General features: G+C 31.9%; 1 pseudogene; it reads right to left on the reverse strand.

The window, feature by feature from the left end:
• Positions 1–2,081: 2,081 nt before the first annotated feature.
• On the reverse strand, positions 2,082–2,868 carry LOC149891908 (uncharacterized; annotated as a pseudogene).
• Positions 2,869–9,962: the final 7,094 nt, after the last annotated feature.

A 9,962-nucleotide genomic window follows, 5' to 3' on the forward strand; every position in this document is an offset into this window, starting at 1 on the left:
TTATCGAAATATTTAAGAATGTATTTACACGGTTTAAAACATTTATTGAAAACGCGAATCGAGTTTACTCAAATCTCGAAACCTACTTGAATGGAAGACAATATCAATCTCAAATCTCGAAAAGCCAGACACGATAAACAGTATACCTATACCACTTACATTTGAACTAGCCTTGTATCAAAAATCAAGGGACGATTTTTTTCGAAGAATGGAGCTATGTGAGGAGGGAAAATGATAAAATTGAAAAACATTATCTTTAAGTTTTACCCGACTCAAGCTAATAACATTGGAAGGAAGAAAAGAGTGAGTCAACCAAGAAAAGACGTACATACAGAGACTTATTCATCATGTCGTATAAATAAAACACGAGAAAACTAATGAAGCAAAAATAAAAAATAACCATTAAGAAAAGACGTACATACAGAGACTTATTCATCATGTCGTATAAATAAAACACGAGAAAACTAATGAAGCAAAAAATAAAAAAATAACCATTAAGAAAAGACGTACATACAGAGACCTATTTACCTGTCAAGTAAACTAATGAACTATAAAAGCTCAAAAAAAAAAAGAAAGAATCTGGCAGAGAGAGAGTGTGTGTTTTTTTTGGGAAGACAGTTTTTAAAGAGAGCTTTTATTGGGAGAGTTAAGAGAAGAAGAATTAGAGTTTTTAAGTGAAGTCTTTGGAAGAAGAGAAAGAGTTTTTGAAGAAGAGATTTAAAAGAGAATTTTAAAGAGAACTTTATGAGGAAAGTTGATTATTAATATTATTGTTGATATTACTATATGCGTAAAATATTGTTATTGAAAAGTTTGATGCTTTACTGCTCACCTTAGCATATCTGCGCCACTAGATTTACGTCACACAAATATAAGTATGCTTACCGTTACACATCAATAGAACATTTGTTGAGTTTTGTAGTATAGAATATACTGAGGACGGCGAATGTAAGTTAAGCCTTTTCGATTAGACCTTGCCCATTCCTTACCAAACTATTCTCAAACCTCGCCCTTACCTAACCAAGTACTTCCCAGACCATCAACCTAGTTCCCAACCTCCATATACCTAATCCAAACAATAACACTAAACCCAAACTTCCCCTTCCCCTTCCCATTCCCCTTCGCCTTTACTGCAAAAGAAGAAAACATAATATAACAACAAAATAATTAAAAAAAAAAAAAAAAAAAAACCCACTGTCCTCACACTATGAATTTCTTTAGCACTCTTGCGCGGATCTGCCTTTGACGATCTTACTACAACATTATCTTGGCGAAAAGTTGTTGATTTCGGGCGTCCTGACTTTGTTGATACTTGGAAGTGACTCCGTTGTTGAAAAACTTTTAATGTATAACCAACTGTTGATCGTGGAATATTCATATCTATTGAAATTTGTCGCACAGTCTTAACGTTATTAGATGCTTGTACAATCAACTTTTTTACTGCCTCGCTTAAATATTTATTATGTCCCATTACAAATTATTGATCATTGAATGTTTTTATAAAAATCTGCCTTCAGAAAAAGAAGTTAAAATAGTCTAAGTTATATCAACATTGTTAGAGTTTAGTTTGTGCAATTACTTTTGAGCCAATCATTTCCATTCTTTTAGCAAAATTTTGAGTAATTACTCCCAAAAGGGAATTTTTGTTTTGTTTTTCATAATTGTAGTATAATTTGACACGCTTACACGAAATTTCATTTAAAAATCTTGTTCATGAATATGAAGCAAAAGGAAGGGGGGATTGCAAAAAAACCTGGAAGAGTAAGGAGTTTCCTGCTATTGGTTTGTTTAAGCCTCTGCTGAAGCAAATAAATTACCAATTCATCATAATATATACTAACATTAATGGCAATTGAGAAGATAAATAATATCAAACTGCGACAAAAAACTTTTTTTTTTTCATGAATTGGTTTTGACAAGGCTATGTGTGTGTTTCCCTCATCATAGTTACGCCTTTGCCACAGCAATCTTGGTTTCTAGTTTGGTAATGTAGAGACAGTTATTGAGAATATAACTACATCTAATTAGATAATACAGCTGTTTTATTGACAATAAATGCTTATTAAAAGCCTTAGTTAAAATTAGAAATGTTGTTGAATAATTGATGATGATGATGATGATGATGATGATGATGATGATGATGATGATGATGATGATGATGATGATGATGATGATGATGATGATGATGATGATGATGATGATGATGATGATGATGATGATGATGATGATGATGATGATGATGATAATGAAGGGGCTGATTGTGCTATTATTGATTTATCAAGGCAGATGCACTTATGATTAATATATAAATCCTATTCTTTGATTGAATTAAACATTTTTTTACATATAAATGCAACAGCCAAAATAATTAAAAGAGAATTTGTTTTAATACTGGAAATCAAATCTTCAGGCAAAATCAGCTGTTTATATTTTGGACATAATGTTTCATTGAGTTGGTTAACCTTTATATTTTCCACAAGACAGAAAAAACAAAATAAATGTTCACATTTTTTTAGAGTTGCTGGTTGTTTTGGTATTTTACCACAAAAATTACACTGGTAAAGCTGTAAATGAGGATTAATTTCTTTTTTTAGTTCTTCAATATCTACTTCCAAGTGATGTGCTGTCACAATGCTTTTTTTAATGGTAGCAATCATAGAAGATGACCACACTTTTTTACCAATGCCAGGGCAACCAATAAGCTTTTTTTTTTTGTTTTAGTGATTTAGTAACATTTAAACTTTTACTGAATTTTTCTATCTGCTGACAACAATAGCATTCATCACAATGAGTTTTCCATTTCATATTTAACAGAAGAGTTGTTGATTTCATTCTTTTGGTCACATTCTTTATAGTATCATAACGTTTTGAAAAGTTTTAGATGAGTGTACATTCTAAATCTGACAACATGACATGGAATACATATTTCAATGTTATTTTTTTGGTTTATTCCAATAGGATACTTTTTTTTTTCCAACCAAATATCCACAGACCCTGTAAATAAGATTCAAATTTTTGTAATGGATTTTCATCTAAAAATAATAAAACTTTTTGGATAGTTCTTGTGAATAACCATCAAACTTAACCACATGCATTATGTAGTTGTTGTTGAACGCATTTAAAAGCCATTTTTTGTTTCTAATATATTATTATTTGTCAACAACCTCGACGCCTTCACAAAAAAAATTGTTCGCTATATATAGCATTTAAACATACAGCTTGTGACTCTTGTCAATAATTAATAATCGTTATAAAAACCGTTATAATAATAAAATTATGCAGCGTGTGAATCTTGTCAATAATTACCAAAGCTAATTATTGGCACATTGACGCATATTGTGAGGCGGGTCTTTTTTGAGTAAATTTATTATTTATCGTGTAAATATTGTGAGTCGGGGTTTCTTTACGAGGAATGGGGTTTAATGATTTGTATTTACGGAGGATAGAGTGTATAGATGTAGGGATGCCTCTTTGGTTCTGTGTAATGGTAGCACTCTGACTTGTGTTATAAGGGGCGCTTACTTTTCTTTATGAATAACAAATCTTTTTTCGTTATTAACAAATAATATATTCTCCACTTTAAACTATATAAAAAAAACTGTTTCTTACTAATTCTTCTGTTCCTTCTTTTATCGTTTATCATGTAACCAACTATAAATTTCCCTACCCTAAATGCCCACCCATATATCCTTTATGTCTATAACTTGTCTTCCCTTTTTTAAACAATTTTCTTAACTTTCTCAAAGCCTTTTCGTAACCTATCTCTTAGGTTATTTCTCCTCTTCTCTCCACTTCTTCCCTTTCGCTTGCCAATTCTCTTGCCCCCCTTTTCTCTTCGGGTTTCTCGTTTTTATATTTGTTGCTTTGTTTTTGGGCGTTGGCGTCTTTTCATTTTCGTTAGATAGCGTGTAAAATATTAATGGTTGATTTTGGGTGTTTTGATTGTTATGAATAGCATCTTGGTTAGTTAGGTTTAGCTTCCTCGCAATATTAAAATCACAACATGTCCGCCAGCTCATCAAGAGCTCATACATAATCGTGATACTTTCGGTTAGGAAGCACTCTTCTCCCATAGCGAGTGAATCGAACAGGGTGTGTCTATTTCACAATTTGTTGGATAGTTTTGACCAGCGTGGTCCGCACTATTGTCAACTTCACCATCGTCCAGGGGATTTAATTGAGAACTTGGATCTTCGATTACAACGCGTTCTAAGTTCGTTTCGGGAGGTTTAATTAGCTTCAGATCCTAATCGTCATCAGTTGTTATGTCTCCTCTCTTGTCCCCACAACGATGCTGCAGATGAAAAAAGTGTCGTGGCAACGCATGCCCATTAACTTCAACTTCAGCCGTCAAACCATTACGCAGTGCCACTATACTTCCTTTTAACCATCGCTGTGTACACGGCGTCATATGCTTGGGCTTCACCCACACTTTATCGCCAACTTTCCATTCTTGAAACTTAGTCAGGGGTTTTTGTGTTGATTCAACTTTATCGATTCCAGGAATCGATAAAGTTGAATCAACACAAATGTATGTATGTATGTATGTATGTATGTATGTATGTATGTATGTATGTATGTATGTATGTATGTATGTATGTATGTATGTATGTATGTATGTATGTATGTATGTATGTATGTATGTATGTATGTATGTATGTATGTATGTATGTATGTATGTATGTATGTATGTATGTATGTATGTATGTATGTATGTATGTATGTATGTATGTATGTATGTATGTATGTATGTATGTATGTATGTATGTATGTATGTATGTATGTATGTATGTATGTATGTATGTATGTATGTATGTATGTATGTATGTATGTATGTATGTATGTATGTATGTATGTATGTATGTATGTATGTATGTATGTATGTATGTATGTATGTATGTATGTATGTATGTATGCGTTTGTACTTTTGGCAAAAGATTTCAAAAGTTGTGCTGTGTTTTGATGGAACGCTGTTGATTAAGAATACAGACATGGGTATACCACATTTTGCTCTCGCATTTGTTCTTTTTACCGTCCGATGAACTCTTTCAACAACTCCATTTCTAGATGGTTTTTCAACAGCTCGATAAATAAGTCTTATTCCCCACTTCATCGCCATAAACACCCTGTAAAATTGACAATTAATACCAACTTCATGTCCCCTGGAAACCCCTTTAGGGGTAAATAGTTATGGGTACAAGGTTCACCACAAGAAATTTCAAAATCAAAAATTGACCGTCCGAGCGAGATATTCACATTCAAAGTTTTCGGTCCATAAATCTCATTTTCGCCAAATAGATGTTGTCAAAACTTAACTTTTTTTTTTTTTTTTTTTCTATATTGAGAAGCTATTCTCAACATTGGCACCACAATCATGTACTTGGCAGAGTGGATATACTAGGGTGTAAGTTTTAACAATATCATGTATTTTAAGGCAAAATGTAAAACAGACAATTAAAGGTAACGAAGGGAATTTTATTCTGGTCAATTCATTTCAGCATGTATAAAGAACAAATTCTGATGCTACAGTTTCTGTCATTCCACAAAAAATCACATAAGTTTACCGTTTAAGTCCACAACACATTCCAAAAGTTGAAGATTGTAATCAGGATTAGTTTGGTCCCTTTTGAATCGCTGCCAATAATTAAAAAAGTTGGAATGCATTGCCTCGGCTGTTTGTTCACTAAAGAGAAAAGTTATTTCTAGAAATGAACTGAGGAACATGGTGGCAAAGACCATGAACTTTTGGTGTCACAGTTATTGGAAGTTTCAGGTACAAAGATTTGAATGTCTCAATCTTCTGACTGTAGTTGGCTTCCAAATGGTTTCCAAAACAGGCTGATGCAACAGCATGAAGTGTTTAAAATGCGACAGTGAACTTTGCTACTTCTTGAGCTTTGTCTATTGGTGCAAGAGACTCCAACTGAGCAAAATTTTTCAAATGCTTCTTGCATTCATTTACATTTAACTGACCACCATGGTATGGTTGCATGGTAATGTGCAGCTTTGAAGGCCACTGTTTAGCACCTATCCACACTTGAAGCAATCTCTTGAACATGTGGTTTATAACTCCTAACATGAGATGCAGTTCCATGGGTGGAACCAGATCAAGAATCAATGATGATTCATGTCCTGGAATGATTGGTGTGTGAACAGCAATTTTGAACTTTCGGACAAGTTTGAATTAACATGACGCAATATTTCATATTGCATCCTGTTAATTCAAAAGCTTTTAAGCACTCCTTGATGGAGCCTATTGTTCGGAGAGTACCAACATTGGCAAAATCTGTTGATGCAATTTGACAATACCAGCAAAGATGTCCACTAGATTGTGGCTGGATTCCACAGATGATGTTGATAATCTTCAGGCCACAAGAAACAATAAAAGGTACCTTGTCAACATGAAGAAGACCGAAGACTTTTATGATATTTTCATAAGTTCCTGGAACCTCTTCAGCTACTGCCGCCAGCAGATGTCTTCTCAGTTCAGTATCTTTAGAGGCTTGATGAGTGAGAGCCCTGAAGCTTTTTTGAGTTGGATAAGTCACTCATGGGATGACTCCTAGAGTGACTTTATGATATGATCCACCACCATCCATTCCAATCTTTAGAAAGTAGTTGGTCTGCAAATCTCTTGCTTTCACACTTTTGTGCAAGTTGCTAAGGACTTTTGTAGTGACAAACATTCTTTGTCTATTTTTTGCCAGTCCTATCAGTGATTTGTGAAGTGGTAAAAAAATCTTGTAAAACTCGACCAACAGCTGCAATACTTTTTTCAAAACTGGGCTCAACGACTTTGCCTGTTAAAGATTTAATGTTGATACCAACTCATTTTTGTGTTAGAAAGACCAGTATTCAACTGCACCTGAACAAGGTTATCTGTTTTAAGCTGTGGTCCTTGTAAAAGGTCTTACTAAGAGGGAATCAAAATTAAACAATGTAGGATACTCTGCACTAGCACCATTGTCAAGTTTTTCAACTTTTTTTCTGCAACCACGACAGACACCTGTAGGTACCCTTAGATTAGATCGCTGATGCCAATGTCTTTGTTTACAACTAAATACACTCTTCCCATTACGAATGCAGTAAGTTGTCTGTCCGCTTTCTAAAGGCACAAAAAACACCGTCTCTTTGCAGTCCCCATGAGTTTAGCTATTGTTTGGCATTTTAGCTTTGAAATTTTGAAATTAGAGAACCAAAAATGCACGAACGAAAGTTAACCTATGAAGAAGTATTTAAAAGAGAAAGAATACCCTTTCCTGGAAAATGATGACATATCTTTTCCTGGAAACAAGAGTTGTGAAAAAAAATTGTAATCTGCCAGACAACAAAATATAAAACCAAAAATACGTGAGAGAAAGACTTTGTAATGCAATTAACAAAAAAGGAGACGATTTTTAAATATCCTTTTGTTACCTTTACTTGTCTGTTTCATGTTTTGCCTTAAAATACATGATATTGTTAAAACTTACACCCTATTATATCCACTCTGCCAAGTACATGATTGTGGTGCCAATGTTGAGAATAGTTGCTGTTTCTATTAGCAGCAATAAATAGCTTCTCAATATAGAAAAAAAAAACAAAAAAATAAGTTAAGTCTTGACAACATCTACCAAAAACTTTGAATGTGAATATCTCGCACGGACGGTCATTTTTGATTTTGAAATTTCTTGTGGTGAAACTTGTACCCATATTCTATTTATCCCTAAAGGGGTTTGCAGGGGACATGAAGTTGGTATTAATTGTCATTTTTACAGGGTGTTTAATGCATACATTAAATGATTGGTTACTTTCCAGGCTAGATTTACATTCACTTTTTTATGTAAAGTTATGCATTTTCGCTTATTCATAGCATTAGTAAGCTTACCTTTAGGAAAACATATCAAATAAGTTTACTAATAACTGAAGACCATCCATAAATAATTGAGGTATATATCTGACGAATAGGTTCAGATATACTTACAACAGGACTGCATATACTTGTAAAACAACATGAAAACAAGTGGAACCAACAACATTTTAGCTCAGTATAAATTTTTCTCAATTTAATGTTTTTAGTCATAGTACAACATTAAAATGATTATCTTTTTTATTGCATATTATATTTAGATATTTGCTTTCTAACAGCACTAATGCCAATGTGGCTGGCTAATGCAACAGCTTTCTATGAATTCCCTAGACCCTCATGAACTTCTTTAATTTTTGTTAAGTTGCTCTTCTCGATCTATTATCACAATCACCTACAACAAACAAAAGTTTATTTGTAGGCATTTAGATAAAAGCAAAAATTAGACATAAATAATTTTTAAAATGTTAAAATTATTTTTGAGATTTTTAATTTAATTAAAAATTTATGTTTCAATGAAATAAGTTCTCCTCACCTTGCCAATATCTCTTTTGAAAAACAATTGTCTATCAAAATATCTCTTTTGCAAAACAATTGTCTATCAAAATATCAAAATGAACGTTAAAAAAAAAAATTGAGAAAAAAAATTGCAGATAAAAAATTAGCTCAAATTCTATTTTGAGTTTAGAATGACTCATTAGAAGTATTTATAGATTCCTAAAACATCTACTTCTAATTCATTTTTTCTTTTTTATAATATATAACTAGAATCCTTAGCAATAGCAAATTTTTAATATAATTCGTAAATCAAAATGTTCTCACAAATGTTCTGACGACTGCGGCTTAAAAGTAATCTAAAGAAAAGTATGTAAAGTTATTTTAAAAATAATGTTACCACGATATGACGGTTTACTAAACTAATATTATTTTTCGACCTGAATGAATAGTTTAGGCATAAAGAGAGGTATTAACATCCAAAACGTTTCTTCATGCACCAACATTAGGAACTGGAAAATACTGATAGAAAAGAGGAAGGATTCAGTCGGTCAAAATATCTTTTTTAGGTTTTGGTAAAATTACTCCAACCCCAAAACTACACATTTTCTTTGAATAACTGAGCAAGTTTCTTTCAAACACTGAGAGAAGAGCATTACCCTAAAATAAGGGGGGGGGGGGGGGGGGAGGGAAGGGAAGGGAAGAGAAGGAATATTCTCATATAGTTTATGAAATTTGCCAACTTTTTGTTTAAAATTCGATGGAAGGAACATGTTTTTATTTAAACATATGACAACATTTTATTCAAACGTTACAAAAAATATTTCCAGTGAATGTGCAGATACTTTTGGAATGGCATGAAAAAATTTTTCAACACAAATTTAAACATTTTTATTTCTTAACAGAGAAATTGTGCAATTAGGACATTTGCTATAAACTGTAAAATAAATACATCTTTTTTTACATGATAAACATTTTGTAAATCTAAAAGTTTATCTACATATGTGTAATTTTACAGTTAAATACTGTCAAACAAAAATGTATATATATATATATATATAGACACACACACATACATACATACATACATACATACATACATACATACATACATACATACATACATACATACATACATACATACATACATACATACATACATACATACATAAATACATACATACAAACACACACATATATATATATATATATATATATATATATATATATATATATATATATATATATATATATATATATATAATAAAATAAAACAGAATAATAAAGTGATGTGTAAATACTTGTTCTTAAATATCATTAAACAAAAACTGTTCAGACGAACATTTGAAAGACAAATGTTTGCTACCTTTTAAATATTTATTTTCTTAGAGTTAACAACAAAATGAGGGGATTTTTAAATGCAAAATATGAGAACTATCTTAGAAGTATAAAACATTTATAAACAATTGCAAGTTTCATAAAAATTCATAGCATAATTACAACAATCCTCAAACTGAAAAAAACTATTACCATTAGCATGGAGATGTTTTAAGAAACATCAAAAAGTATTGCTTTTTTCAGGACATTATTTTTTAAAAGAAACAACCGCATTAGATTAGAT

Source organism: Hydra viridissima, unplaced genomic scaffold (genome assembly GCF_058129835.1).
Source record: "Hydra viridissima isolate aposymbiotic clone 2 unplaced genomic scaffold, HvirCarnegie_v1 scaffold_2, whole genome shotgun sequence".
NCBI classification, from domain to species: domain Eukaryota; kingdom Metazoa; phylum Cnidaria; class Hydrozoa; order Anthoathecata; family Hydridae; genus Hydra; species Hydra viridissima.